The sequence below is a fragment of the Dipodomys merriami genome, unplaced genomic scaffold, assembly GCF_024711535.1.
Source record: "Dipodomys merriami isolate MVZ:Mamm:240054 unplaced genomic scaffold, mDipMer1.0.p SCAF_1, whole genome shotgun sequence".
Taxonomy (NCBI): Eukaryota; Metazoa; Chordata; class Mammalia; order Rodentia; family Heteromyidae; genus Dipodomys; species Dipodomys merriami.
Genome location: NW_027202270.1, coordinates 142,139,979 through 142,165,100, shown reverse-complemented (window position 1 = coordinate 142,165,100; position 25,122 = coordinate 142,139,979). Strand labels below are relative to the sequence as shown.

The 25,122-nt window shown below is 42.5% G+C and overlaps 1 protein-coding gene across 4 annotated transcripts in view; it reads left to right on the top strand.

The window, feature by feature from the left end:
* The window catches only part of Peli2 (pellino E3 ubiquitin protein ligase family member 2), a 134,291-nt gene that overhangs the window by 901 nt on the left and 108,268 nt on the right, over positions 1-25,122 (top strand). Inside the window, exon 1 of one of the 4 annotated variants that reach the window (XM_070032926.1) lies at positions 340-462. The exons of the other annotated variants lie outside the window; for them this stretch is intronic. The gene's annotated coding sequence lies outside the window, so the exon portion shown is untranslated. Of the gene's footprint in view, positions 1-339; positions 463-25,122 lie in introns of those variants that run through there. 4 annotated transcript variants of the gene reach the window in all.

Sequence of the window (25,122 nt, the reverse complement as noted above, 5' to 3'; positions counted from 1 at the left end):
CAAAAACCAGCACCACATTTTGAACCTAGTAATTATCTACAATCGTTAAACGGCAGCAATTAGAGACTTCATCTACTTCCTGAGTTTCCTCGTGACATTTCTATTGTTTACCCTTAATGAGCCCGGGAGTGCGGCTTTCCCGGGGATTACAGCGGGATAAAGTGGGCAGAGAGCGGGGAGCGCGCGGGGCGCGGGGTGCGGGGCGCGGGGCGCGGGGCGGGGGGGGGGGAGGAAAAGGGTTCGGATCTCGGTTGGTGGAGCGGCTGGGGTTGAGTTCTGGGGGGGGGGAGGAAGCAGGGTCCCCGCGCCGCCCTGGGATGGATCAGCCCTGAGAACCCGCGCGTTTCGCGGGCGCTCGGCCTGGGTGGAGAACCTCGTGGGTGCTGCGGGGTGGGCTCGGCCCGCACGCGAGCCGTTCTCGTGGCGGACGGACTCTGGGGACTTGGCAGAAACGGGCTTCAAGTAAGTGCTGACTTTAAATTCTTTTTTTTTTAGAAGAGAAGCTTCTAGACACAGTAACCCCCCCCCCCCACCTCCCCAAAGTTGCTGGAGTATTAAGCGGGATGGCACTGGCAAGTCTCAGTACCTGTTTCGAAGCTGCTGGCCGAGGGGTCCCCCTCCCCCCTCCAACCTGCCTGGGAATTGCACTTCAAAGACAGATGTTGGAGTTCGCTGGCAAGAGGGCGGGGTGTCAAGAAAAAAGCCGCAGTTTAGTCTGCCTTATGTAACTTTCAGCCCAACCTCATTTTGTGGAGTTTGGCTTTTGTTTATGTGGCTGGCTTCAAAGTATGTTTAACACGGTGAACTTGACACGGAAGATTAGCTTAGGCCAGAGTTTTATTTCATTATTTCCTTTTGAGGCCATCATTTGTGGAGAGGTTTCAAGCATGCCAGGGGGTCTGGAGGGAGGGGGGAGGGGGGACGTCTGGAGAGGTTTTGTGTTCTTAGAACTTGGGCAAGCACCCGGCGTTATAGTCAGGGGAGGGATTTATAGTCTGGATTGCCGACTGGAGTAGGCTGTGGAAATCCCTTGCCCTCTGCCCACTGCCCTGCCTTTTCCTAATGCTTTGCAGGAGGCACTAAGGATGAAGAAGTTGCTTGCTTAACGGTTGCAGCAGGGCACCTACTGTGTGCTGGTACTATGTAGGAGTTGGGAATCCAGCCCTATAGCAGGAACTTTCTTTTAGTGTGTACCGACAGGCATAAGCAAGAAAGACATATGGATAAATGAATAATAAATGACAATTTCAGATGCTCCCCGTTCTTAGCAAACGTGGTTAGTTAGACCTGATGCCTGTAGATGGGCATTGCCTTTTTCAGTTTTCTCAGGGAAGGTCTCTGAGGAAATGAGAAGAAAGAGTAGGAGCTGTTAGTCTGGTTTTTGAATACTTGAACAAGTTGTGGTCTTTCTCTTTTATGGAGGGTTGGTTTCTGACTGCTGAAATATTGAACACACTGAAGCATGCTGGTCAAAAGTGAACAGGTAGATTTTAAAGAGGCCTTTATTAAGTAGTTGTAATCCAGCCTTAGGACTTGAGACAGTTGCCTCCCTTCTTAAAGGAACAGCATTCACACAAAAACGACTATGACTGCATGCCTGATCCTCTAAGACATAAATGTAAGTAGAGAATGTCTAAGAGTTACCCTTAATGAAATTATTATTGAGGTACAAAAATGCCCAAAGCTTATTACGACATTCTTTAACTTGCTTATAAAACATAATAGCTGTGTGACTGTCCTCCCTACTGCCCTCCTTGGTTTAAAAAAAAAATGTTACCAGGAAATTCAGAAGAGCACATGGAAAAGTTATTGATAGATGTCTACATTCACATACAAGTATTTTGGCATCTTATGGGTTGCACAATATTAAGAAAATGACACAGAGCTAGGGTTTTATTGGAATAATCACATTTTGTGAAGATCAGTGAAATATAAATTATAATTCTGACCAGCTACCAATCTTTGTTGGTCCCTTTTAATTGAAGGTGGAGGAAAATGAATCGTCTACACATAGGGTTTTTTTTTCCTATTAATTTGAAACTTGGCTAAAATTTGTAGTTGGGATGTTGTTTAGGATTTGGGAGGTGGTTCAGTAGTTGGAAGAACATGCATTAATACTTAGGGAGTCTGGATTCAAGTCCTAAATAACTTGCTGACTGGTTTGTTATTCCTCCTATCTTTTCTGTTTCTTCAGTAATAATAAAATGATTGACTTAGTAGCTTTTCTTGGTCTGTCCTCTGTAATTCTGTTTGGTGGTTCAAATGTGGAAAATATATAGTAAAATTAAAAATCAAACTTGATATTTGATTGAAAATGTTGTGTACTGTCAAAAGTGAGGTTATAGAATTCAAACGAGCACACATGTATCCATTTAAGAGCAGAAAAGACTAATGCTGTGACTACTTTTATGAAGTTATAGATGCACACAGCAGTTTTTTGAAAAAGGTACAATGACATACATGTATTTGATTCCTTGGTGTTAGGTTGTTGGCATTGAGTGAAACTTGCCATCCAAGTTTAAGAAGGCACGTGATTTTGGACTAGAATTACTAGCATAGTAGGAGTTAATCTGGTAAGAGAAACTTAGGACTGGAAGAGGCCTGAGAGGTAATGGTATGTTATGTATTCAACCCTTTTATTTATGAAGAAACTGGGGCTCTAGGAAGGAGGGAGATTGATTGTATGCTGATCTGAGCCATTCTCCACACAGTTTCCTCACTGTAGGGCAGACTCCAGCCAGCTTTTCGGATCAGAGCCTTATCTGAACTTGGTTTGAAGCACACAGCTGTCTTGTAACTAATGGCCCAGCATATTTTGGGGGGAAAATACAGCTTACTCTCTGATTTCCTCTCCCCTCAGGTAAATGATGCATTTTGTAAGGCTTTATCTTTCATTTGATGCTTCACAGTATTTCTATTATTGGCTCTCTCAACCAAGAATTCTTAACCTAGGAGTAACAAAATTGAGAGATCCACAAAGTTGGATGTTACATGTTTCATGTTACACAAACTGAAGGGTGGGGGTGTGGCTTCATTGATAGAGTATATGCTTAGTAAGCAAAGGGCCTGAGTTCCACTAAAGAAACAAAAATACCATAACCGGCCCTGAATTTAGAATTGTACTCAATTATGAATGAAGGCGAACAGAAGGACCTGTTGTATAGTTGTTGTTTAGGGATGCAGCTCAGTGGTAGAGTAATTGCCTGTGTGCAAAGCCCTGGGTTTGGTCCCTATTACCAAGCACTTCCAGAAATACAGGTGTAATTATTTCCCAGTTTAAGTCAGTTTTGACAACTAAATACTGCTGATTTCATTTGTAATCAGTCTTCTGTGTTTGAAAAAAACCTATCTCTGAGCAGGGCTCTGGAGGTCTCACCAGCCTGTCAAAGATATCAATTGGCACAGGCAGAGGTGCAAAGCCCTTCAAGTGAAGACTAATACAGATGACCGAGAAATGAAGTAAAGGAAAGCAGGAGAGTATAGCCGTTTTGTCAGATAAGACAAAAGGAACTATTACTTGAAGTGTTTAGCAGTTCCCAATTTCTATATGCTTTGTGTGTTTGATGCTCAGGAATTTGCCTTAATGATTCTTCTCTTTGGTATGTTCAGGAACCTTAAAATATATGCTGACACTTTTCCTTTTTCATCCTCCACTCTAATTTAGGTCCAAAGATTCCATACACTCACATTTTTTCTTATTATAGAATAAAAGGTTTTTGAACTTAAAATTTAAAGACAAAAACCCAACCCAAATCTTCCCTGTCACTCAGCATGTGAGGTTGTGGTGTGAAAGGTTCAGATTTGTTTGGATGGATGGAGCGTCTCATTCTGTGGGCTATTAACGGTTATGATGTTACTGGCTTTGGGTTGCTATATTTTCCTGTACTAACTTTAGCCTTGTTTGGAGTATGTGGCCGTCTGTGTGGCTTTGTGGCTTCTAGGCTGGCTTTCTCAGACTTCTTTCTTTGACACACCAATACTGAAGGCTTTATTAAGACTTCCCATTTTTAGTTGTATTTCATCATGTGATCACTATTTGAGGATGCTTTGTATAAGCAAAAATAAAACCATCTTAATTCAGGTTCCAGCAGCTTTACCGAACACATTTTATCCAAATGATAAAACACACAAAAGACCAAAACAAAATGAAACTGTAGTAGTTGCTGTATTTGAGTGAGACTGATAGTGGCACTGAGGCTGTGACTCTACTACGTTTTTCTTTCCCACTCGAGAAAACAGACCAGAACCCATATGGGTTTTCCATATGGAGACATAGAGTCACACCAGGCAAGCCAGGAATTTACTCATTCAACAAATACTTATTGGGTGTTTACTCTTTTAGGCTTGGGGAATACAGCTATGACAAAACAGACAGGTTCCTGTGTGGTGAATTGATAGACCTTCTTGTAACAACTCCTTAAATATTTGAACATCTACAAGCTTTGGCTAGAGGCTTTTGCCAGGTGTGTAGAGCAGACAGGCTGTGATGCTGGTATGGTATCAGGGTTCCCTAACCTCTGCCAGAAGGAGAAGGGGCCCAAGCTAAGGGAAAAGAGAGGCAGATGTTCTCTAGGAAGAGGCAGCAAAGTATGCTGGGAGCTAGAGGTGAGTGCTGTGTGTGGCTTTTTGAAGGAACAGTGATGCCCTGAATGGCTAGAAAAGAGTAGTTGCTATATGAGGATGGAGACAGGCTATGAAGGGCTTTTAAATTATGAAGGGTTTTGCACTCCATTCTGAAACACAGGAGGCATCACAGGGTTTTCGGAAGGGACAGGGAAGTGGAAGACTGAGGAAAGATGAGATGGTGGAGGACTCTTCAGAGATGGAGGGAAAACTGAGGCCAGCGCCTGCCAAGGAAAATAGGGATTGAAGTGTGAACCAGAGGCAACTACCTGGGCTTCAGATTCTGCTTCCTGTCCCTTGCGAGGCCTAGTTGCATCCCTTGTCCTGAACTCTGAGTGATTGACTATTCAGTCAGTTAATTAGCTGAGGACCAGCACTGCATCCAGCCCTAGCCAAGGCTACGGTAGCAAATGACTTCCCTGACTCATGTGCTTTCCTACTCCTCATGCGCTGATCTTCTAGCCGGGGGAAGATGATAAGCAGAAGAGCAGTGAAAAGGGGAATACAGCAAAATAAGGGTTTGGGTTGGTGGGTGGGGAGGGGTCTAGAAGGGAGAGTCTGGAGAGTCCAAAGTAGTAGGTGGACCTGTTCGACTAATCCTGGAAAAGCTTCTGCCCTTTGACTTTTGAGAAAATCCACTTTTTAGTTTTGTTTGTTCCTCCCTCCCCCCCCCCCCCTTCGTTAAGCTACTTCAGTGAGGTCTACTCTTATAGCCAAGAGTCCAAGTTATTGCATGAATCAGGGAGGCAATGTATATAAAGTTTACCAAAGGGAAAAAATAGAAGTGTACACAAGTATAAGGGCAGATATTTAACATCAACACAGACGTGCTTCAGTCTGTGATACTACTTGCTCTGTATCCACAGTAGTAAGTGCACTGACTGGTCTAACTTTGAAGTTTGTCCTTGAGGACAGGGACCCTGTACTTCACCCCTTTGGTGTGTGAGAGACACCTTCTGGGATACAGTAGATGCTTACGGAGCATGTTGAAAAGTGGATTTCAGCAACACACCCCAGCACAGCTATCACCTGTGCTCTGTCGATGTTTCCAAATTGGAAGGAATCTTATTTAGCACATTTGTAGTTTTCTTACACTCCTATCAGCTGTTAAGAACCCAAGTTCTGGGCACCTTAAGATGCTAAACTACTTTGCTGACATCATCTATTCCAATTTCAACTTCTGTTTATCTTTTTCTTTTTTTTTTTCTGAGTTACCTAACAGTCACTTTGACACCTGCAGAAAGTTGTGCCTTGAAGGGAAGCTGGCCATCTGTTCTGATTCCACCAGCTGCTCTGTAGTGGGCCATGTTGGCTTTGAAAGGCTATGGTCATTAATGCCCGTTAATAATGGCTGGAAATACTGTGGCACACAAGCCTCTTAGATGACAGACAGACCTAATGAATATGCATCCGAAGCACTTTCAACAGCAGGTTCACGTCTCCATAGAGCTTTCTTTCCAGCCATCCACATAATGCCTCTCACTCTCAAAACACTTAACTCGGCGTGTCCTCTGCTTTTCTGCTTCTGCAGTCTGGATTTTTTTAAAATAAGAAATCTTTATTACGTGCCTTGTACTTCCATTTTAATTAGTATCTGTTTAACCCAATCCAACCACCGGAGGCAGTTGCGCGTTTAGCTTCTTGGTTGTGGTGTGCTGGGCTGTGTACTGTACAAATTGCTCAGAGGAGCCTTGGTAGACACTTGCTGCTGCCCTATCCTTCCTTATTCCTACCTGCCCTCTTGTGCTACCTGCTCTCACTAGGACTGCTCATTTTAATCCCAACTTGGTGTTCCTGTGCAGTTAGGTTTTTCCTGGGACACTTGATTGATGGAGTACTTTGAAGAGAGGCCCTTTCTTGCAGAAGGACCATAGACATACAACAATGTGCTTTCCTACCAGATCCCAGGAAATTAGGCGGACTGCGCCCTTCTCAAGGTAGTTTTTCATGTATTTGAGCTTACATAGTAAGCACTCAGTTGCTCATCCCAAACTATCTGGTGAAGTAATCGTCCTAGAAGGCTGTGTAACATCATAAAGGCAGAGGATATTCCGTTTTCCCAGCCATCTTGTGGCTGGCTGGAGTTAAATAGGGAATGTCAGGAGTTAAAAGTCAGCCAGAGCTTCTCCTCCTGTTGGGTGTGCTGTCCCTCCCTCCCCTTGAATTGGGGCTGGTCCATAGCAGTCCAAGTGAGGTAGCTGGGTTTCTGGATGTTGCTTTAAAGGGATGTTGTAGTTTCTGTTTTTACCCTGTGAGTTCAGTGTAAGGCTGCTATAACAGGGAACCATATAGACTGAGGGTGAGGGTGGCCACAATGACAGAAGTTTACTTTTTCTTACTGCTGGTGCCTGGAAGTCCAAGGTCAAAGTGATAGCAGTTTGGTACCTCCTAAGACCTCTGTACCATTGCAAGCATACCACACAGAGCAGTCACGAGCTCCCAGTACCCTCTGCTCAAACAGAATCATGGGCAGATAAGCGAAGGGTTTATTATTTTTTTTATTAAGCCATTTCATCTTGGGGAGGTTTGCTAAACAGCAGTAGACACTGCTCCAGTGCTTAATTTGCATGTGATTCTGTTGTTAGATCTAACAACTAATATGAGGTAAATTCCTCGAGTTTTGCTTGAGTAGTTCTTATTTCCTTCAGGTTATTAATTTAAGTATAAACATAATTACAGCCTTTTGGATGAGTTATTCTAACATTAAGTATTGTTTGGGTTTGACTATCTTAGCTAACAAAAGTGTTCGTGGAATGGCTATCACATAAGTCATTCACCTGCAAGTTTCTTTGCATTTGTTCGTTTCTGTCCTGAAATTTGTTGAGAGTTACCACAGATGACAGTAACCCAGCTGAGCTAAGAACCATACTTCTGGGAGACTACTGCGTAAGCAGCTAAATGCATGACACAGATTTTCAGGTACTAAAAGGTCACTTGATAGGAAATAATAGGACTCCTAGAGATCTGAGCAGAAGCCATCTATGCCAGCACCTGCAGGTATAGGGGTCAAGTATATGGGAAGAGTGCTTGATCACTGTAGTTGCTAGATCAAAGCTCATTTTTATGGGTTGTACCCATCAGTGAGAATATAATACAGTCTTGAAACAGCCCGCATGTTTCCAGGACACTGTGGAGAACAATTTCAAGCCTGGTAAAAAGCAAGCAAAGGCAGAAAGTTGCTCTGGTGCTGCATGGCCTAGGGAGGCCCAAGGTGCTCTCTGCAGAGACACAATGTGTGAGTGATAATGTAGCAGACATCTGCAGGTGTTCTAGGCCAGAGAGAACTGAAGGCATGGGAGCCACCAGGCTCCAAACTGTGCATGTGCCCTAGAGAAAAAAAGAGACAGACTACTCTAGTAGCTACCTGAGATGAATGTAACTTCTAACATCTCCCAAATTCTTTTGGGGAATTTAACTATTTTCATTTCAGTCACGGGATGAAAACTAGAAAGTCTGGACTGTCACATTTGGTCCTTTTAAGAAATTTAAGCTTCCAAATTTTGTAAACTGGTAGCATATATAATTACGTAGTTTTTAAAGCTTAAAACTAAATGGGGCACTACATATAAAATTGCCTGTGTCCTATAGCAGTTTATTTTAAAACCGGGATCACTATACATGCTGAAGTTGAGAACTGCTTGCACATGCACAGTCTTAACACTCAGTTTGCGCTCACTGATGCTTCCATTGTTGCTATTTGATGACAGTGATTTCAACTAAAGGATCAGGGAAAACTGGAGTCCATGTATCACATAAGCAATGCCAAGCAATAGGTCTTGCTTGCCCTCTATGTATTGAGAGAAGCTTGTTAGGCTGGGAGCGTTTCTTGTCAGACTCTATTAGGTGTTTCATGTTATCTTTCATGAATTGGATTTTAAGATTTGGGCAGTGAGTTTCCAGCTTAATGACTCGTCCATGTGTACGTCCCCTGCTTGATGGCAGAGCTGGTTGAAAAGTAGGTTCTCCTGACTCGGAGGCTTGACTCTTGCAGGTAGAGGCAAGAGGCATAAGTATGGCTGGGAGATGAGAAAGATTTCCTGGGCAGGCAGCCTTTGAACAACTATTTGAAGGGTGACCTTGATTTTTTTTATAGAGCAGGAATAAGGAGGCAGAGGGATTTTGGAACTGTGAGGAGTTTGGCTGGAAGCTAAAGCGTTGGGGAATAAGCTGAAGCGAGAAAGTTAGGTTGGAGTAGTATCAGCCAGTCAGTACATTCTTAGGCTAAGGGTATGTTGGTAATGACAGCAGTGCCTGCCTTCTTGGAGCTTGCATTTGACTGGCAAAGAAGGACTTTAAGCAAATTACGTTCTGGCCAGGCGCTGCCAAGTTCATTTAGTGGAGACGAAAGGTTCCATGGTTCCACTGAGATGGACAGGGCCAGCATTCATGGGACAGGGCAGGGACGTGGTGGGAAGGTACACCAGGCACATGGAGTGGGAAGTTGGGGAACTGAGAGACACAGTGATTGGAAATGAGGGGTTGGAGGACTGGGCAATAAGAGGGTTGTGAGCCCAGGGAAGACACAGACTTCTGAGAGTGGGAAGTAATAACGTTTCAAGGGGTTATTCTAAACAGTAGGTAGCTGGCACAGTCTGAGTTTTCTGAGTAGGTGAGTGAATTAGCTCTGTGTTTTTTCTCTTGTAGTCCCTTTCCCCTGTCAAGGGACATTCAGCACTCCTGGAGTGTTAGGCCCTTCTACAATGACATCCACTGGGAAAAAGGATTATTTGTTCACCCTGGTTTGTTTGCAGAACTCAGCCTGCAGTTGATGAAGTTTTAGGGTTGAACTTCACTGGCCGAGCAGTGAGGAGACAGAACACTTTGCCTTTCCACACTCCTCTAACTGTGCTGGGCCTGCAGGCCAAGCTGTGGTGTCCCTGTGCACTGCCCTGGAGGAGAGGGCTGCAGCCCGTGGGCCTCAGTGCTGCCCATGGCCACCATCTATGGTCTAGTGGGTCACCATAGGAGGAGGGACTGGCTGCTCTCCTCAGCTCTCTAGGGTGGGTTGGTTCTTCCGCAGTGGGTCTTCACTGCCCCTGTTATCTCTTGCTGAACTGGACTAGCAATAGTGTGGGATGGGGGCCTGGCCTCTTGCCCCAGACCAGCCTCTCTCATGGTGCAGTGGAGCAGGTTTCTGTTCTTGCTGTTTGCAAGTTACTAACTGCTGCCCTGCCTGGCTTTGGTACTCACCTTCAACCTCTGCCTTCTCCCCTCCCTCCCCCTCCTTCCTTCTTTCTCTCTTCCCTCCCCAGCACATATTGGGTATTCTTTTTTTTTTTTTTTTTTGAGGGCCTGGGCACTGTCCCTCAGCTCTTCAGCTCAAGGCTAGCACTCTACCACTTGAACCACAGCGCCACTTCTGGCCTTTTTCTTTTTGCTTATGTGGTGCTGAGGAATCGAACCCAGGGCCTCAGGCATGCAAGGCAAGCGCTCTACCACTGAGCCACCTTCCCAACCCCCATATTGGATATTCTTGTTAAACACATAGCACCAATAGTTACCAGCAAGGGAATTTTTTTCCCCTTCTGCTTACCACTTAGAGTTTTGAAGAAAACGTTTGCTTTGCCTTACTTACATACTTGTGTTCCTAGTATGTTTTTAAGACGTTAAACATATGATTTTGAAATAAAAACTGAAACTCATCATGTCTGCCTTCTCATTTACCTGAATATATGACAGCTGACCTGTCTTGATCATCTGAAAGACCTGCCTTGATCATCTGAAATCATTCAAAGTTCACTTCTCTGCTTTTTGAGATGACCCATTGACTTATTCTTCTCTCTAGAGTAGTTCTCTAATCTAGTTGCAGCCACACACACCCTTGAAGTTTTTTTTTTGTCCTTTGCTGTTGCTTCTAGGCTAGCATTTGCATTTGTTTTATAACCTGGAATAGGGAGCTTCTGGCACTTTCCCTATCCAGTAAAGGTCGGCATTTGCCTGGATACTAATGCCTGTGCCTGTTGAGTTTTCTTTTCCTGTCTCTTGATCTTCCTGTTAGTATTGATTAAGGGAAAAGACAGTCACATCTCCTGTCTCCTCCCTGACAGTGAGTGCTTGGTACAACTTGTTCTTGTAATGGGCTCTCGTTCAGCTAATCTGCAAAGCATAGGCCACAGCAAGCCAGGAAAAGGCCTTTTATTTGCTTACACTGAGTGTTAACTTGGACCAGATGTGGACCTAGTTGATGAGCCCCGGTTGACTTCCACCCTTCTGAAAGTGGCGTCTGTTTTATGCTGTGCAGTTCCAGCCTTTCTGGGATGGCAGTGAGCCATCTCAGTGAATGATGGGGTGAGGTACCTATGTCCTGGGGTTCCTGAAAAAACATCTCAGCAGACAGGTATCTAAGATATCAGACAGTAAAATGCCAGGGGACAAACATCTTGGTAAACAATATTTGATGTTACCTGAGGGAAAGCAGAGGCCTGGAAGGGATCAGGGAAATGATTCAATCAGTAGATTCTGATAATGTAATAAACTACACAGGGTGAAACCTGAGTGATATTCGCACACCAGAATGCCCTCCAGTTGAATTATTGTCTTATAATGGTTGTCTGCTCATGTATTACTGTTTTAAATATTAAAAGACGACATAAGTCACTTTATTTCCTGATGAGAGGGAAATGACACAAATCTTCACTACTTTAATAATTTGTATGCCCCTGCCCCAGCATGACTATGGAAGCTCACACTTGGGGTTTATTGGTTGGAAATCCTGTCTGGGTAATAGAACACACAAGCTCTTGTGTTGTATCACGAATAAAGCTGCTCCTTCATGGGAGAAGGCCTGAGCAGAGGGGTTTTCCCTAGCTGGGCTAGGTTTTCAGGCTCTATTGTGAGAGGCAGGCAGAACTGCAGACCTTTACCGTGTAAGAGGTTTATTAAAGGGCCTATGTCCCCGCCCCTGGCCAGTGCTCCATCAGGGAGAGGTGGTGGTCTCCCTGAACAGATGAGGCAGAGAGCTGAGCATCCAGTGATTGAGGCCACCCAGAAAGCTCATGCTTATCTGCTTCTCAAAACCCATGTACACATCTTGTGCTTAAACCATGGATTTACAGGCTGGGGGCACTCCACTGAGGCCATATTATTGTTAATAATAATTTGTGAGGAAGATGAGAAGGTGTGAATCTTCAGATTGGCATTAGATTTGAAAGCTTTGTTTTTAACTAGATGCTGTCTGCAGCATCCCCTCCCCCACACTGCTGGGTGGCTCTGTTTATATTTCCCTTGGTATTCCTCTTCTTCAGGCCCACAGAAAGGGTCAAAGGATGCCTGCCCCTTGTTTTTCCTGTTAGCTCCATTCAGACAAGATTTGGACAATAGAGCTCTCCTCCCTTGGGAGAAGGGCTTTCTATAGCCTTTTAAGCACAGTCTAAGTGAATCTTTTTCTGGTCTAACTTTCTCTGGTTCCACTTGAACACCAACCATATTAGTTACTATTCATCATACGTACTCTTCAGTCTTAGATGTTAACACTCATCATTTAGCTTTCTTTCACTGGAAAATAGGCAAAGGGAAACTTTTTTAAAGGCTTTTTTAAAATTTAGGAAATATAACTAAAAAGTTGTGTGATAAAATGATATATAAAGAATATTAAAAAAATTTGGAAGAGAAGAAATATCCCTTTTTGTTTTTTGTAGATTGTGGGACTTGAACTCTGGGCCTGGGTGCTGTTCCTCAAGGCGAGTGCTCTGCCGCTTGAGCCACAGTGCCACTTCTGGTTTTCTGGTGGTTAATTGGAGATAAGAGTCTCATGGACTTTCCTGCCTGGGCTAGTTTTGAACTGCGATTTTCAGATCTCAGCCTCCTGAATAGCTACGATTATAGGTGTGAGCCACTGGCGCCTGACCATCACTTATTTTTTTATGTGTGCACTTCTACTTATGGCCCATAAACACAGATATTTTTATATACCTTGTTTTATACATAGTATATGTGCCTCTTTTTGATGTATGTTAGTGCTAAAATGCAAACATCTAAAATAAGCCAAATATAAGACATGTATTTTCCTTAATCAGAGTAGATGTTTTATTTAACATGAATTTTGCTTTTATGGAGGGCAGGGAAGTGCAAGACTTTTCCCTGTGAGTGTGAGGACTCTCTATTGTTCTAACAGACACCCTGAGAGAGGGAGAAGCAAATGACTCTTCCCTTGCCTGAGAGTACTAAGACATTTCTGAAAGATCAGGAAAGAACAGCATGGATGTGAAGGGCATGGCTTCTGAAAATAATTCTATTAGGCAGAGGAAAGGTCACTTTATGACAGTGAATTGTATACATGAATTGTCCAGACAAGCCCACAATAACTTATTTCCAGGCCTCCCCTTCCTTCTACCCCTCCTGGTATCTGTCATTCTACCACTGTATCATCTCCATAGATTTGTCTTCCTCCTTTTGCCTTCATCTCCTATGCTGCTGTACACTGTACCCTCTGTCTCCCTGTGGCTCAGTGTTCTCTGCCTGCAGCATCTGACTCACCCTTTAGGATGTAAGGGCACTATGCTATTCTTTACTCTTCCTGGTTATCTTTCTGTGCCTTATGTATGTGTCCTTCCTATTGGGCTCCTTCTGAGGCCAGGGCCTGGGCTCAACCAGCTGCAGTCTGTCCTAGCACCTATACCTTGTGTAGTAGCTCCCATTGTGTGGAAGGTCTGAAGCAGTAAAGAACTGTCCTGAAATCAGAGCAGTAGATGACTTCTTCTCTCTTTTCATTATTTTCAACCCTACATAAAAAAAATATTTGCTCTAAAATGGGCAATTAGTTTTTCTGTTGTTTTTTTTTGGGGGGAGGTCCGGTTGTGGGCCTGAACTCTGGGGCTGGGCACTGTCCCTCAGCTCTTCAGCTCAAGGCTAGCGCTCTACCACTTGAGCCACAGTGCCACTTCCGGCTTTTTTTTTCTCTGCTTAATCGAACCCCAGGGCCTCATGCATGCAAGGCAAGCGCTCTACCACTGAGCCACCTTCCCAGCCCTGGCAATTAGTTTTTCTTTCTTTTATAGGTTTCCTTAAAAATACTTCACCGTATCTCCCAACGTGATGGTGAAGGGTGGTAAAGTTGCTCAGTGCCCAGGCCTTCTGGGTGCTCATTGACAGTTGACTGAAGGCCTGGAATGAGATGGTAATGATACTTAAAGTTTTTCTCCTAAAGTTGTGTTTGTTTGTTTGTTTGTTTTTTGTAGGTTGTAAGTCTTGAACTCTGGGCCTGGGCACTGTCCTGGAGCTCTTCAGCTCAAGGCTAGTGCTCTACCACTTGCGGTGTTACAGCACCACTTCGATTTTCTGGTGGTTTATTGGAGATGAGTCTCACAGACTTTCCTGCCTGGGCTGGTTTTGAACCCCAGTCCTCAGATCTCATCCTCCTGAGTAGCTAGAATTACAGATCTGAGCCACCAGCTCCCAGCTTCCTCCTAAACTTTAAGAGAAGGAGTTAAAGTGGAAGAAAACTATGATGTGACCTGAAGTTGACAGTAACTCCAGCTTTTGGCTTTAGATGTTTTCTTAGTATGTAGCATTAAAAGTATTCCCAGAAAAAAATCAACAAACCCAGCCATATTTTGACAGTGATAAATCTTTATTTTTACTCAGAATTAGTTGCTCTGGTTTCTTATCTTTTCACTCTGAAGTCACAGATAAAATATTCTTTCCATTATTTTTTCCACCGATTCTTATCACTGTTGGCTTTTGCGTTTGTATGCTGGCTGGGTTCTTTGTGTGCTTTCACTCTGTGTACTTTCTGCTTTTTAGCTCCTTCCCTTCTTAGAGAACTTCATGCTTGCTTGTCATGCATATATGATACTCCGCCACTCCCCAAGTTGTGATGTATTCTGTTTTTGTGGCCCTATCAACATACTTGTTATTTGTTGACTTTTTTCAGTCATATAGTGTTTAGTGCAGCTTGTTACATATTTGAAGCAAGACAGCTGGGGGTACTTTAAAAGCCAACTAGAAGTTATTTTTTCCTCTCTTTCCCTTTTAGTCTTTTAAATTGTTATCATGAACAACCAGAAATCCTGTGATTAAATTGTTTTGCTTGAGAGAGTTGTATGGAGCAGGGGAATATAAGCCATCTTTTGCCCAGTGTTTTCTGTCTACTTATTGATATCATTGTTACCTCCAAGTAATTGTACAAGAGGGTTTCAGTTTAAAATGTCCATTTATGAGGACAGTATGCCTTGATGAGGCACGCCTTCCATCATTCAACGCCCTCCTCACTCTCTCCCTTTACCCACTAATCCCATCCAGTTTCTTAATTCCACTTCCCATATGTACATTGAGTGAGTGAGTGTCTGTTTTGGCCTCCAGCCCCCTCCTATTAGCTTCCACCCCTCTCCCTTTTCCCCTCTCCCCAGCCACAACTCAAGATAACCTTCTGATAAACTGGCCTTTAATTATTCAGTGGTGTTACACCACAGAATCTCACTCCTACATACTTCAGTCAGTTTGATAGTTTATATATGCATATGATCCTATATGTGTTTATGTTTTAGTTCTGAGATCTACCTATGAGGGAAAACATACACCCTTTGTCTTTCTGAGCCTGATTTACTTTGCTTAGTCTGATTTTTTTCCAGGGGTAGCCAGGGAACACAAGCCAGCTTTTCTCCTTGTTTTATCTTGCCCCTCTTCCCCAATCTAGTTTCCCTCCTTGCTTTTCTATAATTCTCAAATGAATGTTCATTTCAGCTGACCATTTCCATTCCCGTTCTTTTAGGGACCATAATCAGTAATGAAATGCCTACAGTTCAGATTATATATGGGCTTTATAAGGAACAAAAAAGGAAATATGCTGATACTTTTTTAAAAAAAAGAAAGCACATAATCAGAGAGCAGTGTAGTGATACATTACTGTGAGTTAAAGTCCTTGTTCTCAGTGGTGTCTCTGCACATGAATGCTATATTCTAAATGGAAAGCCTACCCAGACACAACCCATATTCCCTGAGCATGTGCACTGTGTGACTTCCCAGAAAGCAGGAGGAAGAAGGCCTGCCATTCAATGTGTGTCCCAGTCTTTGGGAGGAAGCTGTAATCCATTTGATTGGTGAACTGTGGTTTTGTAAATCGGCCTCATGAATTCATTCATGTAGTTTTGACTGGATTATAATAAGATTGTCTTATGGTATCTGGCTGATTATTTTTGCCTTGTAGATTTTCTTCCCAAGTATGTATGATGGGCACATGCTTTCAATAAAAAATGAGCCAGAAATTGCAGATACTTTCTTAGGAAGAGAACTAATGTTCAGGGACAGTAGCTCAGAGATTGTTGGGAGAATGGTGGTGGTTGATGAGTCAATTTGTTACTGAAGATCTCTCCTAAAGTGAGATTTCTCTGAGAGCTGACATTTTGGGCTTTCTGTTATAAATGTATTGGCTGCACATGGTTACTATTATTAAATTGAAAACAGCTTTTGCTTTTCCAATAGAATATAATTCAAGTCTGGAATGCTTACTTTTTCAGGATGTGGATTTGGTTTTAAAAAAAGAAGAAGAATAAGACCCATAATATAATATGCTGGATCTTACACTAACCAAGAAAACTGAACTGAATAATCAGCAAACTCTGTTTTAGGCAGAAAAGATTCCAGACTACTGGAGTGCTTCAGGGGCAGTGAGGTACCAGAAATGTTTTTAAAGAATTTAAAAAGAATTACAGTTGATGATTGTGCTTTCTCAGATATGTGTTTGGAGTCTGCTCCAGTCTTTCTCTGATGGGTGAGGCTGGCCTCTTTGATCTTTCTGCACATTAGTGATCACTGAATAACATTGTAAATTTGGGAGCAGTGGAAGACTGGGGACCAAAGGAATCCTCTGAAAATCCCTTTCAAATATTTTAAGCCATATAAAAAAATAAGAACCAAGCAACAATGGTACTAGCGCTCAGTAACTGAAAATCCCATTCAAATATTTAAGTCACATTGAGATTAAAAGTCAAGAAACAGTGGTAGCTTAGCATTCTATAACTGAAGATATTTTTCAAATATTTGTCTTACACAAATTAAAAAGAAATAAAACTCAAGCCACAATGACAACTTAGCACAAGGGCAGATTGTAGGAGAGGCATCTCTGGTAGCTGAGAATGCTTGGTTCACTCCCATTCTGCATAGCTGGGTTCTTCAGGGCCTCACAGGGTGTGGAGGGTGACAGAATGTGGAGGTCCATAATGTCTTCCCACAGCTGGGTTACAGGGTCTCCAGGGGGCACAAAGTGTGGTGAAGAGTTGAGGGTCCATAGTGTCTTTGGTTGTGCCCACAGTTTTTGGATTCAGATAGTGTGGCAACAAAATAAACAGGTGTGCTTGGTCCATCTGTGGAACGTGTAGTTTAGAAGCATCACTGTTAACTACTAGATTATATTTTTAACCTGCAGTTTCTTGTAATGCATTGGGCTGTTGAACCCATTTCATCCTAGGAGAATTGGGACTGGAAAGCAAAACTGGGGCTGTTCACATGTAGTCTTGTCATTCTCCAGGGCTATTCAATTAGAGGGATGCCGTTTCTTAAATAAGAATAGAAATAGTACTTGACTGCGTCAGCCTGCTGACCTTGGTAATTCTTACATCCTCTGATGTAATTTATTAGTGCAGTGTATTGGATGTAAGGGTTTTAATTGATTGATGTACAAAGTGCAGATTTCCATGGCACTCCTACCAATGGCCTCACTCTTCAGTTGAATATGAGTCTTTTTCTCTTTGTTTCTCTCCTTATTCTCTTCCATCTTTCTCCTCTTCTGCCTTCTGCTTCTCCTTGTAGGTGTGTAGTCTGATACCATTCCCATTCAGGTAGACCTTCGTCACTCTGCCTCACAAACTTAAGGGAGTCTTATGTCCAGTAAATGCCACAATCTATAATTAGTTCATTTGTCAGCATCCCCTTGAAAAATTTCCTTGCTTTCTGGATAGTGGTGATATTGTTATGCCTGACTGATGTCTTCAACATCAGAAAGGTTTGGTGTGTGTTAGAAAAACAAAGGAAATTCTTAGCCACCCAGTAGAAACTTGTTTTTACTCACTTTCTGTTCAAGAGGGCAGAGTGTCGTTTATAGTTGACAATAAAGGACGTTTATAATACCTTTCAGAAAGTGTTTTTCAATTTTATTATTTTTTATTTATCTTTAATATCTTATTGTTATTATAAGGTATTGTAAGTCAGGTAATGAGTACAATACTTCTTGGACAACATCACCGTTTCTGCTTTCCCTCATTTTCCCCTTCCCATCCAGATCCATAAGTTGCTTCGTTTATTTTTTACATGATGTGTTTTGAATACAGTGACTGCACTTGCTCACCCTTCCTCCTTCCATTCTTAAACTCCCTTCCCCCCCAAAAAGCCCCAAAATAATGAAAAGTGTTATATATATCATTAGCATTTAGAAGCCCTTCGTAACTTTAACTTTTTTGCACATAATAAGATGATTTTGTCACGTGAAATTGGAGAGACTTATTTCTTAGTTATTGGAACAAGCAGCAGAGAAAAAGAGAGCTTTTCTTGAGTCACGTGACATGTAATTCCTGTGTGTCTAGATTAAAGTGGAGGAAAAGAATAAAAACCCAGGCTTCTGAGAGCTTAGCCTGGCAGTGGATCCCATGTTGGTGTCAGAATGGAGAACTTTTCCTTGTCCCATGGAAATGCAGTTTCCTGGTCAGGAGACCTGTTCCTTGTCACTTCCAGAATGCTGGTGATCTGAATGCCTTGGGTGTGATTCTTCTGTATATTAGGTTCATGTTTGTTAGAAGGAGCTATGTAAGACGGGAGGGGGGTGGTTGTGCATGCTTTTCTTCCTCTGATGGTGTTTGGAGTTACTTTTGACAGTACAGTTAGCATAAAAAATTGACCACTCACATTCACATGTGGGCTTGTAACTGTATCATTGTTTAAGAGGCAAGATTGTCTGCTTGTGGTTCAACTTGAGTCTGGTGTTTGAATTTAAGCTCTTAAACTGGCCAGGCACGAGATGGCTCACACTGGTAATTCGTAGCTACCCAGGAAGCTGAGATCTGTGTATCACTGCTCAAAGCCAGCCGGAGACTATATCCAGTTAATCACCATAAAACTGGAAGTGGCACTTTGGCTCAACTAGCCTTGAGCAAAAAGGACAGTGCCCAGGCCCTGAGTTCAAGCCCCATGCCCACCACCACCACCACCACCATCGCCAGCACCAACAAAAGTCTTAAAACTATTCACAGTTTTTCTAAGTTGCTGAAGTGAAAAAACAACAAAACAAAACCAGTTTGATCTTTGCAGGCTAATTCAGGAAACTTTATAGAGTGATACTTGGGTCATGCTCACATTTTTCACCTTGGAGTGGAGAAGGGCACCTCCCCTCCCTGCTTGGGGCATTATGGGAGGCTCCAGGATGCGTGTGTCCTGGGGCACCAAGACTGCAGACAGGCACTGGAGGAGGGTACACGGCATGCTCACAGAGCTGCTAGAGCTAGCACATCCCACGTGCCTCTGCCTTGTGTGCCCCCCTCTCCGTCCCCAGCACAGCACAGATGCCTGTGTGTGTTACATGCTCACCTGAGCGTTCATGCTCAGACAGCTGCTTTTTCTAAGAACTGGCTGTGCTTATACAGAGTCATTTTTCACATGGAGGGGGAAGTAACGTCAGGAGTGTAGTCTTTGAAAACTGTACATATGTTTAGCAAAAGTGCTGAGACAAAAACATTGAATTTTCACATAGTTTTTGACATGAGGTACCAATACTGGATGGGAACGGTCTTACTATGGGAATACAAAGAACATTATTTCTTCAGGATTTCAGGACCTCTTCAGAATCTCCTGCAAGTTAATTAACTCAGAGTACAGGTAGTTCTGTAGCTTTTTGTCTTTAAAAAGGTGTAAAGATGTTATTAGTTACCTTCTGCAATGCCTGTGCAGGAAAAGCCTAGAGCAACAGCTGCAGAGAAGCAATATTATAGGAATATTATATGGTATGGGAATTGGCAGTTTGAATTTGTAAATTGCTGAATTTAGACTTTTCGTAAAATGTCCTCTTTGGTACACTTTTAAGAAGTCAGGTCTAGTCAGGCACCAGTGGCTCACACCTGTTACCAATAGCTACCATCAGGCTGAGATCTGAGGATTGTGGTTCAAAGCCAGCCCGGGCAGAAAAGTCCATGAGACTCTCATCTCTAATTAATCACCGGAAAACCAGAAGTGGTGCTTTTGTTCAAGTGGTACAGCAGTAGCCTTGAGCTGAAGAGCACAGGGTCAGTGCCCAAGCCCAGGGTTCAAGCCCCACGACTGACCCTCCCCCCCCAAAAAAGTTAGGTATTAACTAGAGATGTATGAGTTATGATGGAATATTTTTAAATGTTACTGATTTGATCCCCTAAGCTAAAGTCTGCATTTATTTAGTTTCTCTCTGCAATCCCTCTGTAGCAGAACTAAGAGAGCAAATTGTTTATAAGCTATTGTCAGTGTAGTAAAATCTGTTCACTCACGCAACGTCTTTGCATCCTCGGGCTTGATTATAGAAACCCTTCATTGATAATTAGAAATGAACTCCCTCTGTGCTGTATGTGTTTTCTCAGGTGCCTTTTTGCAACTCTGCTCTCATGAGCAGGTGGGGAAGGCAGTGGGAAAACTGGGACTACATGTGATCCCAGGGTTCCAGCTGACAAGGAGCTGGAGGGATTTTCAGAAAGGAGGCTTGCCTTTTTCAGGGACAGCTGCGTGGAGATGGAATCCTTGGCTAAGCCATAAAATCCTTAACTACCTAACCCAGCGCCTGACCTGGAGACATCCCAAGTGACAGGGCATGACAGACCCAGTCAGTCCTTGCTTTGTTGCAGGCCTGGGGTGGGGAAGGAAGCTGAGGAAGGAAAGGAAGACAGATGGACCATGGAAGGGGACCGGAAGGGCAGGGGATGTGGCTAGAGAGAAACTGGGACTGTTGAATGGACTGGGGTTTTTTAAATACTAAGTTTTCTTTGTACTTGGTAGTCTCACCATTTAATTGTCTTAGACTAATGATAAATCTATATAAAAATCAACTTCATATATTTATTTTGTTTGCAGTTTTCTGATCTGAGCATCCTTTAGTGTCTTGCTCAGAACGCCTAATTTCCTATTTAAGTATAGCTTTCTCCCATTTATCTCTCCTTTTATCATTGTTTCCTTTTCTCTCCTCTTCTTTGAGTACACTGTTCTGTTGGTTCATTTGCTTCATATTTTTAAATCTCGAATTTGCTTTGGAGTCAAGTGATGATTAAATGCCTTACCTTGATCACTTGGCTAAGGTGATGTCTGCTTAACTTCTCTGAAATATTGCTATTTTCTCTTACTAATAAATATCTTGGAGGGGCCACTCCCAAACTAATACTTGTAATTCTCTTTCAGTTCCTTCTTATTTTAACATCCCAAAGTAGATCTTTCCTGCAGTAAGTTTGCCTAATGATTAGGTATTTCTTTTATTCCTTTTCCGCTTCTTTTGTAAGGAATAGAGCTGTCCCTTCTTTTCCACACATGCATTTACTCTATTATTTATATTAAAGCTAGGGACATTCGTTTTATGAGTTGTAATCCAGGTTTCCCTCCACCCTCCATTGCCGCAGATTTGGTGAGTACTCTCGCAGATTGGCTCCTGTGGCCTCTGACTGACCCAGCCCTTTGTCAGGCACTTCTGTGGTTTTGGTACCACAGATGTGGCCCTGCCACATCTTCTCTCAGTCCCATATCAACTACTTTTCCAAGGAGTCTCAGCTCTTACTGAAGATTGATGATAATACTTAGAACCAGGATATGAATTTGAAGAGGGCTCTTCACTTCTGGGTTACCAATGTGCTTGTAGGTCCCCTTGGTGGACAAAGCCAGGAAAAGCTGCATATTTTCTCCTGTGGTTGCATATATATTGATACTTTTGTACTTGTTGGTGCATATGTTTGAATGTAGACATCAAGGTGCTCATTCCTCGGCTTTCAGTCCAACAGCATAATTTTCATTCTGCACCCCCCCACCTTTCTCTTGTTTCTAATCTCTGTTTTAGATGAGAGACTTGGCTCTCATTACCACAGTGCATTTACTTATTTGTTCCACTCCATGGTATCATTGAGGATTCAGAGAAGGCTTTTTCCTGCCTGAATCAAGACTTGTGTTACCTTTATGTCAATGTAACAACCTGAAATAATCAAGTTATAAGGCAAAAAGTGTCTTTTAGCGCACAGTTTCAATGGTTTTAGCCATGTTGCTTTGAGCAAGGCAGTATGTCACTAGGAAATGGAAACGTGTTAAGTAGGACAAATCTGCTCACCTTAATGGCTGGGAAGTAAAGAGAGGCTGGAGTCTACTATTTTCTTCAAGGGCACATGCTAGGGGTTCAGAGACTTCCCACTAGGTCCTCTTCTTCAGGGTTCTGCTATTCTCCAGTGCCAAGCTGGGAATAAGCTTTTTACACACGGGGCTTGAAGGGACTCTTAAAATCCAAAGTAGGATTCAAAGCAGGACCTCTCAGATGTTATGGTTCATTTTTGCAAAGATTTAACTGATGATGGGCTTTACCATATTTACAAAATACATTTAGGTAAGCACCTAGATAGTTAGGCTGGATAACAGGGGACTGTAGCTTGGCCAAATTGATACATGAAGCACACCTAGGTGCATGTATGTATTTATATATGTAAAACATCATCTAAACATTTATAGACATGATGAATACAGAATAACACTTGTTGGGATTTCTAACGTCAGTTTTATTTGTGGTTTTGTTTATTGTTTATCTTCCTCACTGGGCTCCTGTCCATCTTTCCTGGAATTGCCAGCACTTAGTAAAGTACCTGGTATAGTGTCTTGCTGTCAAATGAATAGAATGCAGGCTACCCCTCTTAATATTTTATCATCACTAATTTTGCCCCTTTGCCAGTGCTTCCATTAAAAAACAAGAATGATCTGGGAAACCCAGTTTAGAAACAGTATAGGAGTTCCAAGGAAACTAATAAATGTTCTCTTAATTTTGGGTTAATATTGAAATAGTTCACAGCCTGCATCACCTACCTTCCCTCCACTCCTTCAAGTTCTGCTTGGTTACTTTTTAAATCGAACTTCCTCATGGCTTCAAGCTTCAAAATAGGTGCATTGAGGACAGAATCAGAGTAGCATTTTGTGATTTTGTTGTTTTGGAGTGGCAACAGTGTAATGCAAATCGCCATTTATTCAGCCATGTTTTATGAGAGTTATTTCTATGTGGTGCATTAACATTTGGGCTACAGAAGGAAAGCTCTCACCATAATCCCAACTATTCTGGAGGCTGAGATCTGAGGATCACAGTTTGAAGCCAACCCAGGTAGAGGAAAGTATGAGACTCTTATCTCCAGTTAACCAGCAAAAAACCAGAAGTGGGGGTATGGCTCAAGTGGTAGAGTACCAGTCTTCAGTGAAAAAGCTAAGGGACAGTGTTCAGGTCCTGAGTTCAAGCTTCAGTACCAGTACACACAAAAACATTTTTAAGAAAATGGATTCTGCTATTAAAGGATGTATTATATTTTACTGCACTGTTGAGTTTGGAGATGATGTCCTCTTCAAAAGGTTCATGTGTTGGCCCTCAGGTGGGGGATTCAGTTGTTGTGAAGTGATTGGATCCTGAAAGCTCTACTTAATTAGTAGATGGATCCCTTGATGGAATTGTAATACGCTAGCATTGGTGGAAAGTGGGAGGTGGAGCCAAAGTGGAGGAAGTAGGTCCAGGGGGGTTTGTCCCTAGTCTCTATTTATCCTTCTCTGCTTCTTGGCTGCCATAAAGATACTGCTCTCCTCCTCCATGACTTTCTGCCATAATTAATACTCCTGCCTTTCCATGGACCTGAAAGCAATGTATCAGCTGATGATGGACTGAAACCTTAAGGACCATGAGCCTGAACAAGCGTTTCCTGTGTTTTACTTTGTTTCAGGTATTTGTCACAGACACACACTCAAAAATAACAAACACTGCTTCTCTAATTTGAGTGATACTAGTTCTATTTTAAAGGAAAAAGTTGTTTGGAATCCCTTAGTGTTGACTTAGAATACTACTGTTAATAATATTACTGAGGTATGCAGAAATCTGTAGCTAGGAATAAGCATGTGATACCAAAGCTAGCGGAATGAACCCAAAGCCCACCAAATGGAAATTTATTGCATAGATCTCCTGTGACTGGTGATGATGTTTTGCTAAATTAAAAGGCATTATTTGCAACAGAAAACACTTCGTTGGTTCGTACAAAGGTTTTTGGTGGTTTTTTTTGGTATTTGTTTTTGGTTTTTTTTTTTTTTTTTTTTTTTTTTTTTTGGTGGGGGGGGGCGGGTCTGCCTTTCCTGCCACCGAATGACTCAGTCTTCCCAATACTAGTTATCTTGAAACTGCTCAAGTCTTGCTTCTTGTGAAGTACAGCATGTTTTCCTGTGGCCTTCTGCTGTCATGAAGGCATCATCTGGGCAGTAAATCCACCTCACTTGGTTTCCTGTTAGTGCCGTATGATGAAAGCAGAAAATTTGCCCCATCTTGAGTTGAAATCCAGTGCAATCTGGGACCTTGAAGATGAAGATTAAAAATGTGTCTTGACATATTTCGGATCCCCAAGAACATTTCCACAAAGCCCACTGGAGATTGGTTTAGTTGGGAGCCAAAACATTGTTCCCCCATTGGCAGGTGCCCATTTGGGTAGAGAAGGGATTAACTTCAGGTTTGAAGCTGAAAGGATGGGAGATGAGTTTGGTAGGTTGACAATAGGGAAGGGAGTTTTCACATAGAGTTCACATCCTGGGTCATGGGCCTTGGAGTCGTGTGTACAGAAGGCAGTCCTGTTAAGAGTGTACTGCAAAAGGAGAACTTCTGAAGGTGAGGTGATGTCCCGACACAATCCATCCTATGCATTTCTTACATGTACATGTGAGATAGGAATTTTACTTGATTTTCAAGGTTACGAGAATGAAGTCTTTTTCTTTATTGAGGTGTGCTTCATATGCCATTTACTTTGCTCATTGTATAGGTCATTTAGAAATCCGTCATCATGGTGCAGTGGTAGAACACATTCAGCACCAGCTGTACTCCTGCTAGTTGTGGTTACTTCTTACTCTATCTCAGCTCTAGGCAACCACTGGTCTTTCTGTCCCTATAATTTTGCCTGTCTTAGAAATTTCATATACGTAGGGCTATACAGTAGATAGCCTTTGTGCCTGTCTTTCTTTACCATCATGTCAGTGTTTGTCCAAGCAATACATCAGTTCTTTCCTTTTCATAACGGAATGACATTCTGTTGTATGGATTTATCCATTGACCAGTTGATGAACCTAGATTGTTTCCACTTTGAGGCCTTTGTGAATAATGCCATTATCATTTGCTTGTGAAGCTGTGTGGCCGCTTTTTGGCTTTTCTTTGGTAGGTATCTAGTAGCAGAATTAATGGGTCTTAACGATAATTGTATGTTTTAACTTTTGAAGAAATTGCCAAGGTGTTCCCCAAAAATGCTGTTCCATATTGCAGAGCATAGAGTCTTATTGGCAGTAAATGATAATGTTGTCATTTATTGGTGA